Source organism: Athalia rosae, chromosome 8 (genome assembly GCF_917208135.1).
Source record: "Athalia rosae chromosome 8, iyAthRosa1.1, whole genome shotgun sequence".
Taxonomy (NCBI): domain Eukaryota; kingdom Metazoa; phylum Arthropoda; class Insecta; order Hymenoptera; family Athaliidae; genus Athalia; species Athalia rosae.
In genome coordinates, this window is record NC_064033.1 from 3,312,935 (window position 1) to 3,321,996 (window position 9,062).

The 9,062-nt window shown below is 36.6% G+C and overlaps 1 protein-coding gene across 6 annotated transcripts in view; it reads left to right on the plus strand.

The window, feature by feature from the left end:
* The window catches only part of LOC105685004 (homeobox protein araucan), a 58,570-nt gene extending 55,316 nt beyond the window's left edge, over window positions 1–3,254 (plus strand). For all 6 annotated transcript variants that reach the window (XM_048659653.1, XM_048659654.1, XM_048659655.1 and 3 more), the window contains exon 7: window positions 1,000–3,254. The gene's annotated coding sequence lies outside the window, so the exon portion shown is untranslated. The remainder of the gene's footprint in view (window positions 1–999) is intronic.
* The last annotated feature ends 5,808 nt before the right edge of the window (window positions 3,255–9,062 follow it).

Sequence of the window (9,062 nt, forward strand, 5' to 3'; positions counted from 1 at the left end):
TTCGCGACTCGTGGACCACCTCCTCGAGTATCGATATCTTCGCGGGGGGGGATGATCAACAGGTGCGGCACGGCGAAAACTCGAGCGAGCGGTAAGCCCGCTGTTATCGGTGGGTGCGCGGGTACAGTGTAACGCCGACTCCTTGGTGCTGGGAAATCTAGCTAGTCGTTACAGGCGGCGAATTATAGTTACGTAATCGGAATTACATTCGCACGCGATTTAATCGGATTAAACTAGCGGCCGTCCTAGAGCTCGCTAACAATTCGTAGATAATTTGATACGACTACACGTAGGTAGGTACATATACGACATCCGTTTCGAGTCTCTTTGAATTCCCTGGCCAAAAGGTAAATTCAGGTGTAACGATGACTACGATGATGATAATTGAGGTATAATATCGCGTTAATATCCACGGCAACAGGTGTTACAGTTCTGCGTATGAAATTTATATACGTATACACTCCACTTGGTGGCATTAACGTACGTACGTACGCAAGCATAGTTTGTGGAACGGTGTTTACGGCCATTTTGAAACGAATTACCATTCCGGAATCGTTTCCTAAACAATTACATTATACCGTATACCTGTGTATCAACGTACTTGCGTATGTATATATATATATATATACCTATGTATTTACATACGTGGGAATATTTATCCTACTCTCGTTCTACGATAGTAACGTCGTTGATCCTTATTTGCATATCTGCATCACACCTGCACGGATGCCTTTAAGAGACCCCGTACAACGTGAACGTATAATATTATAATATCATAAATAGAATCGCAAGATAGAGAGACGAAAAAAAAAGAAACAGAGAAACAGACAGACGAAAAAAAAAACCAACGATATATTAAAATGTCTTCGAGAATTACGCGTGCAGGGTGAATTGTACGAATTCCTCTTTTTTTTTTTTTTACCTTTTTCACCGATTTTTTTGTTTCTCATGCAAAAGGTTTATATTACGTAAAAAATATTTCTAATTTCTCATTTACAGAATTCTGGTTACTCTCAACTATCGTCGCGGATTAACACGACGATCGTTCGAATATCGTTAATCGTGCAGAAGATACGAGAGAGAGAGAGAAAATTCACTTCGAGGATTCTACCGGATATAACGATCCCCCCCCATTCCGGACGTAAGCTCATACGAAATCCCCTGTCCCGCTCGATCTCCCTTCCCCGAATATTGACAACGACGACGATTGAAAAGAAAAAGCAAAGAAACAATTAAATAAAAAATTAAGGAAGCAATTACGAAGAAAAATCTACACCACGCATGGGCAATGTGCATTAAACGAAAAAAAAACAAAAAAATATATATATATATAAATAGCGCGTCAGATAGCGCATAGACGAAAATAAAAGAAGAAAATATTATATCGACGGGTGGGTCTCTCCTTGAGCAGATTCTCTCCTTGCTCGTTACCCCCTGTGTATCCCTGACATCCAGGCTTCGAATTTTATTGTTTTAATAAATTTTGTTCTCTCAGATTTTTTTTTTTTTCTATCCCTTTTCGTTTCGTTAACGGTTCAGAAATTTTTTCAACACACCGATACCCCGACTTCCCTTGTAACTCTGACCTACCCCATCAGCGACGACGTCGGACGTCTCAACCGATCGGGACGCCTCCGGTCGATCCGCTGTTTTTTATCAATAAATCTGATATAAAACGAGACGAATAAAAGCAAATAAAATTCTCTACAGATTTTTTCTCTACCATCGCCGATTTCGGTTTTTTTCCTCTATCTCTCTCTTTCATATGTGTATATAATTTATGTATCGTGTTGGAAACATACGGACATACATACGGTACATCGTTTTCCCCGACGACCTTTTTCAGTTGCCTTTTAAACAACACGTACGCACATCATCGTCATTCTCATCGATATCACGGAATATTGCATAGGTACGGGTGTGTCATTTTCTGAAAAAAAAAAACAAAAAAAAAAACAATACATATGTATATGAAAATCAATATCATCCCTTTGCTAGTTTTTACAACTTCACATGGTTATATAATTAATACCTACATCGAAACAAGATTTGATAATAAATTCACAATTAACCGTCGGTAAAAAAATTCATAAAATATTCATAATATTAACAATAATTGACGAGTTGATCAATTATCATTATTAATATTATTATTATTACTATTGCTATTATTATTATTATTATTATCATTATAATTAGTAATAATCTTATTATGATTTTTGTTATTTTATCATTATTGTTACTACCATAGCCACGACGAAATCATGAATAATAATTATACATGAATATATATGTATATACATATATATATATTTACAATATGACTAATTACACGTAATAAATAATGAAAAAAACTATAAAAATTGAAATTAAAAAAAAAAATTATAAATTAATGAGATAAATAAACGTATTAAATTGTACATAGAATATCGCAGTGTACCTACACTATATTATATATAGAGGCAGTTGTACCCGTACATTGAAATAGGTATATATATATATATGTATAATTATACAAAAAACCCTATACGCCACTTAATTATTATGTGAAATTATAATGTATATATATTATTGAAAAAAAAATAATACTAATAATGAATAAAGTATAAATATATTGTATATGTTTTATGATCAAGAGACGTATATGAAAAAAAAATATATAACCGCTTTCCTATGTACATAATTTGCATGTGTCTACCTACGCATATGATATACCTATAATTTTTTAATTATACGCAAGCGGGATCGTATTTTTGATTGGTTCGTTTTTTGGATTTTTTTTTTTTTTTTCGAATTTTTCTCTTTCTACCTCATTACTCGCCCGTGATTTCGCCGGGTATAAGTTTTTTATATGCGGTAGGTACGTCCGATCGTGAGGCACGCATGGAAATCTGGAGTTGGATTATTTAACTCAGAAATTAATCGAGAGAAGAGTTTTTTTTATTCCCTCCCAATCCGATCAAACGCTCCCTCCCGACGATTTGTATTCCTCTTTCTGACGAACCGCAGACATTTCTGGGCTACAAGATTTTCGAAAATGCTAAAAATTGTTACTCTGCTTCATCATCGCTCTTGTCAGACTAGAAAGGAGCTTGGAGAAGAAGAATAAAAAATTACAAGTTGACAAAAAATTCAGATCAAGGCATAAAAAAAGAGAAAAAGAAAATGTCAAAAAAGAGGAAATAAATCGTACACGGTTTTTTGAAGACACTAACGACATTTGTCAGCATCTGTGATAACGAGGGATAATTGGGGAAAAAAAAAAAAATGGCGTAGCAGAAAGAACTAAACAAAACTTGAAGCGAGGGGAAAAAATTTTTCAGTTATTCGTATGAATCAGTGTGGTAATCCATGTAAAATTACTGACGATATACACATTGAGTGACAAAAGAAATTACGAATAAAAAAAAGATTCTTATTCATTTCTTACACGTTGTAAATATTTGAGAAAATCGTCGGCGAGGTGAGAGAGAAGTAGAGAGAGAAAAAGAGAAAATGGCAAAATGGAAAGAAGAGAAGAAAATCGTAGAGTAAAACTGAAAATTGAAAAAGAAATCCGAGAAGAATTGAACTGCTGCCCGGTTCATGTAACACTGACTGCTCGGCGTGATTATCACTGTCAAGATTTTCCATCTTTCATCTCCTGTCAGTCTGGTTGACCCGAAATTTCCCCACTTCCCTCGCCCATTTATTTCCTCCCCTGGAAAAGCCCCAACTGCCCAACTGCCCATCTCAAATACCCTCACGCCCTCATATAATACAACACTTTTTGACCCCGCAGAGTATAATAACCTATTCGTTGTGAATATTAATAAATATGAAATTTAATTTAACAATTATATAATGATAATAATAACATTTCTAATAATAATATTAATAATAATGATAATAATATTACAATATAACATTAAATTAATATAAAATAACTATACGTCTTAGGATATTTGCAGTATATTATATAAATATATATAATATAAACTTATAGTTTATATTTGGTTATTATAAATATATTATATATTATACATATATTATATTATATTATATTATATTATATTATATATATCATGAAATATGAATTTGATTATGTAAATTAATTAATTATTGTAAATAGTTCTCAATGTGAATATACATAGATAAAATATATCTATTATTAATATAACATCAATATTACAATACGTTTTGTCATCAACATTTTTATTATTATTATTATTATTAATATTATTATTGTTATCAATATCTTTATGGTTAACTTGATTATCATAACTATTATTATCATTATGATTATTATTATCATTGCTGTCTACTACCATTATAAATTCATATTATGTTATATTGAAAAAAAAAAAAACTGAAAAAAACGATTAAGTTGTTTACGAGTTTATTCAAAACATTATCGTTCTGATTATTATTTCCTTTGATTGATTGATGGTCCGTTGAATTATTGTGATTTTTTTTTCCCGTAATATCAGATTTATTTTTAAATTAATATCCCAATGTTCGAACACGTACCTGACGAAATTTAAACAAAGAATTGGTTCGAAAAAAAATGGTGGAGGTGTAGGAGACCTACAATTATATTACGGTTGGGGGAGATACAAAAAAAAGAGGAAGTGAAATTAATCAAAAAAGAGGAAAAAAAGTAAAGAAACTCTAACGAAAGATTTATGCAGATAGTTTAATGTATATGGTATTCTGAACTCGCGCGAGTTTAGCTAGTGATTAGGGGGAATTAACCAGGGCTTGACTATTCCCCTGTAAATGGAGGTATACGAAGTAGTATGTACACGCGGTAAATGGGTATGTGTATACATAATTAGATGCAGGTATATAATATAAGAAACTGTGTGTATAAAAAGCTCGTCGCTAACGAGGTCAAACATCAATCGAAGGATGGATTATCGGAAAAAGTTTGGACTGCAGAGGGACCGCCGCGCGACATACCGAGGAGTAAAATCTATGGCGTCTATAGAATTCTATTAGCTGGAAGGTAAAGAGAAGGGTAAAGAGGTTCGGGGGTTGGAATCGGAATCGTAGTCGGAGTCGGAGTTGGGAGGGAAGAAAATGCTCGGAGGGAAACGATCGCGAAAAGTTTCTAATTCGTGAGAAAGGATTGACAACGAATCCAAAATTGGACGGAACTAATTATCTTCGGATACGGAGACCGCTGACGATTTTTACGAAGTATCGAAAGAGCAATTACGGTGCACGAAATTCCGAACAACTTTGGAAATTTTATTTTTAAAACTCCGCCGAATTATTTCAGCGGATATTTCGAGAGGAGACGGAGATCCGTGGAGATAAATATTCGAAAAAAGAGAAGCGAAAATTAGCAAAACGAAAAAAAAAAGTATCCGGGGGAAAAAATCTCCTTTTCAAATCGGACGATCGAGGCGCGAGAATTATAAAGTCGAAAGAAAATAAAGACGTTCGCGCTATACGGTTGGGCAGCTCATGTTACAAACTTTGCTCGAGGCGCGGTATGGAAGAAGTTGGAAGGCAGCGAGATCCGAAAGAAAAAAAAAAGGAAATTTAAATAAGAAAAAAAAAAAAAGAGGGATGTCATAAAAATCTCATCCCTTTATCCGATAAATATCTTCGGTGCAACTGGAAAATTTACTTCTCCATTTGTATCATTATTATTTTTTTTTTGTCCCCGTTTTTCCTCGATACTAAATCAAGCAAAGGTATCACAAAGCACGTCGGTAATAGATCATCCGATACAAAAATGGTGGAGTTATTTTTTACATCTTTTTCTTCGGGCATAAATTGAACCTGAAAAGGATCGAGATCGTGAATAAGAAATAAAACTAACCGGCTCGCGGTAGCTGCTTTATAGCGGGGGACGGTCACTGTTGCGTAGATTGTTTGAGAAAAATTTATGAAAAAAATTAAGTGAAAAGTAAAAAAATACGGTTATCGGACGCGAAATGCACCCCCTTAGCCACTTACCTACCTTATTCCACGATACATCCGCAATGCAGATTTCTACGTATTGCTTTTCTGCTGAATATATCAGGCGTCGTTGTAACTTATTACTTTGGTGTTCGTCCAATTTGCGCTCGCATTTATACGCGTCTAACGTATTTTCCATCCCCCGTCCGTTTGACTCGATAAAAATCCGAACCCATCCCATCCCATCGCTCCCGAATACCAGGAAAAACCACAGGAGACAATTATCGGTAATCAATGAATCAAATTAACTAATCGATCATCGTTGTGCTCCTTTTCTCCCCATCGACTCGGTAAAGTTCGGAAAAAGAAAGTTTCGCAAATTCTCTCTCATGCCATTGAAATCCAATAAATGTGCCACATATCCCTACCGCCTATGTACGTACGTACATGGGGAAAAAGGGGCGAGGGGGTGAGAGATTTTTTCTGGCGTGACGGCCGACTGCCTTGACTGGTTCCTTTTGCGGTCCTCTCGGTCTGTTGGAAACGACACGCACCCGTGCGATTTTTCGGGCCTACTATATCACAACGATCGCCAACTCGCGCACACGCCTGTATAATACATACATTTACACACACACAGTTTCTTAATTCTCCTTTGTTTTTACAATACCTGTTTCTTCATTTTTCAGTTTTATTTTTATGGAGGTGAGGCGCCATAGAGCCAGAAACGGGGTGAGTCCTAGTCCCCTTGTTTTATACGGTCTTAAAATCAATTGCGGTACCCTTTATAGATTAGGCCGGCGTTACCTCCGCGATGTTAATTTATTATTTTTTTCTTTTTTTTTTTTCTTCTTCTTCTTCATCTTCCGTTCTTTTCCACCGATTCTCCTTCTTTCCGTTACGCCACCCTCGTCGATGACGTTCCTGTCCAGTGAGAGAAAAAAAAAAAAGAGGAGAAAAAACGGTGTGCCTGGTATAATAATACGAGCCCGTAGAATTAACTATATATTGCCCATGGTAAAATTTTAACAACTATAAATTGGGCAACAAAAGTCTCCCCCTCCCCCCCCCACTTCGCCTCGGTCTCTAAGTGTGCAACAATATTCTAAAACAAAGAACACGGGAACGGAGGGGGGGGGGAGGGAAATGATCTTTTTTTGATTTTTCTTTTTCGTTCCTTTCGATCCCGCGATATGGTTTTCGACTCGGACCCCGATGGTTATAAAGTCATGACCGCCGTACGGCCAATCTTCTGTGTATGCGGTGTGTAGATAAACGTATGTATAAATATATATATGTATATGTATATGTATTTGAAATGTGGCTCGAGAGGACGCAGCCTTTGGTTTACTGTACGTTATTATATAGGTAGTCTTATATACCCGATGCTGCAATGGTAGTTATACGGTATAGGTAAGCCGCTGCAGATGCCAGCAACTGAACTTTACAAGACTCGGATGTTTAACAACGGCCCTATTTCATTTCGAGAGAATTATTATACACACACCGCGCGTATATAGTTTTATACGAATGTACATATATATATATATATATATACCTATGTGCATGTATCGTTACGTGGCCTACCTACAGGCATACACATGACCGTCCAGCCTTCGGCAACGATCGTTGCAGAATAAATGCATCACGAATACATGTGACATACACTTGTACACATCTCTGCGAAAATATTGCAGATAAAAATTTTTCATATATTTATTTAAAAAAAAATATGAGCGCGATGAATCAAAGTATGACGAAAAAAGAAAAATGAAAATGAAGTTGCGAAGTTTTTTTACTAAAAGTGATAAGTAAATTTGATCGAACGTTATAGGCAGGTGGTGATGCGATAAAACGAAATTGCATTAATTATTACTCCATCATACATCTGCGGCTCTAATTTTTATTCCTTATATTTTTTTTTTCTCCGATGAATAATATGGCGGCAATGAAGAAATAAAATACATATCGTTAGGCAAACACCCGGCCGATTGTTACGGGGGTTGTAAAAATTTCCGTCGAGACATCGGGATGAGTTCACGGAGTTCGTACGATCGTTCGCTTGTATACATTCGATCGTCAAAATTCAAAAATTACTCCTTCGAATCGCATCCCCTTTTTTTTTCAGCGTCTTTCTCGTACACACGTGCGCCAACGTTCCGCTAAATTATATCGCAATATAAGGTGCAAACGAGATGTGATATTTACTCGTTTGAATATTACAAGCTTGTTCGAGCATTCATAAAATATATGTTTTACTCCTTATAAATTGATAGCTCCTCTCGTATGATTCATGAACGGATTAAACACGAATATAATAACCCGTAGATTATCCGGCCGTGAATTTATTTTTTATTTTTATTTTTTTATCCCTCGATTCTTCCCTCTCTTTTTCTTCAACCGAGGCGCTTCCTTCCCCATTTTTTTTTCCTCTTTTTTCCTCGGACGCTCTCCTTCACCGCGGTCGGACGTACGTATACGTACAGTGCATACCGCGCGCGCGAGGGCAGAAGCGGCAGCTCACGCGGGGGTCGAGGACTGCGGGAGGATCTTTATTTATTGGATTCCCTCCGTTTATGAAATCTCTGTTCTTTATGATAATAATAATGATAATAATAATAATAATAATATCGATAACCTCCGCCGTCCGGGGAGGCATTATCATAAATTTGAATGTCCGCGGGCGCGCGCGCGCGCGCGCGAACCAAATCCCAGATGCGGCTGGACCGACACAAAACTCGCATTGAATTCTCGTGGGATACGCGCTTCGTATATTCCAAAACCTCCTCGAGAGATACACCTCTTCTTTATTTTGTTTTTTTTTCTTCATCTTCTCAACTTTTTTACACCGTCATTTATTTATCCGATTTTTGTTTTCCATATTTCGCCCCTCTCGCGGCCTCAACCCCTTCGCCGCTTATTTTATGGCAAAGACTCAATTGGGATCGGCCCTTACCCGGTGACTAATATATATCGAGGATGAGCGCACCGTGCAGCAGCACCACACGTGGTTGATGCATCGCGCGCGGTTCCATGCCCACCGGAGAAACTTCGTCGTTGTCGTCGTCTTCCCGGTGGGACGTCTCAAAAGTCCCGCATTAACAGCTAGAAGCATCGGGCTACGTGGTACAACAACGGCCCTTTTTTTTTTTCTTTCATACTCCTCTTCG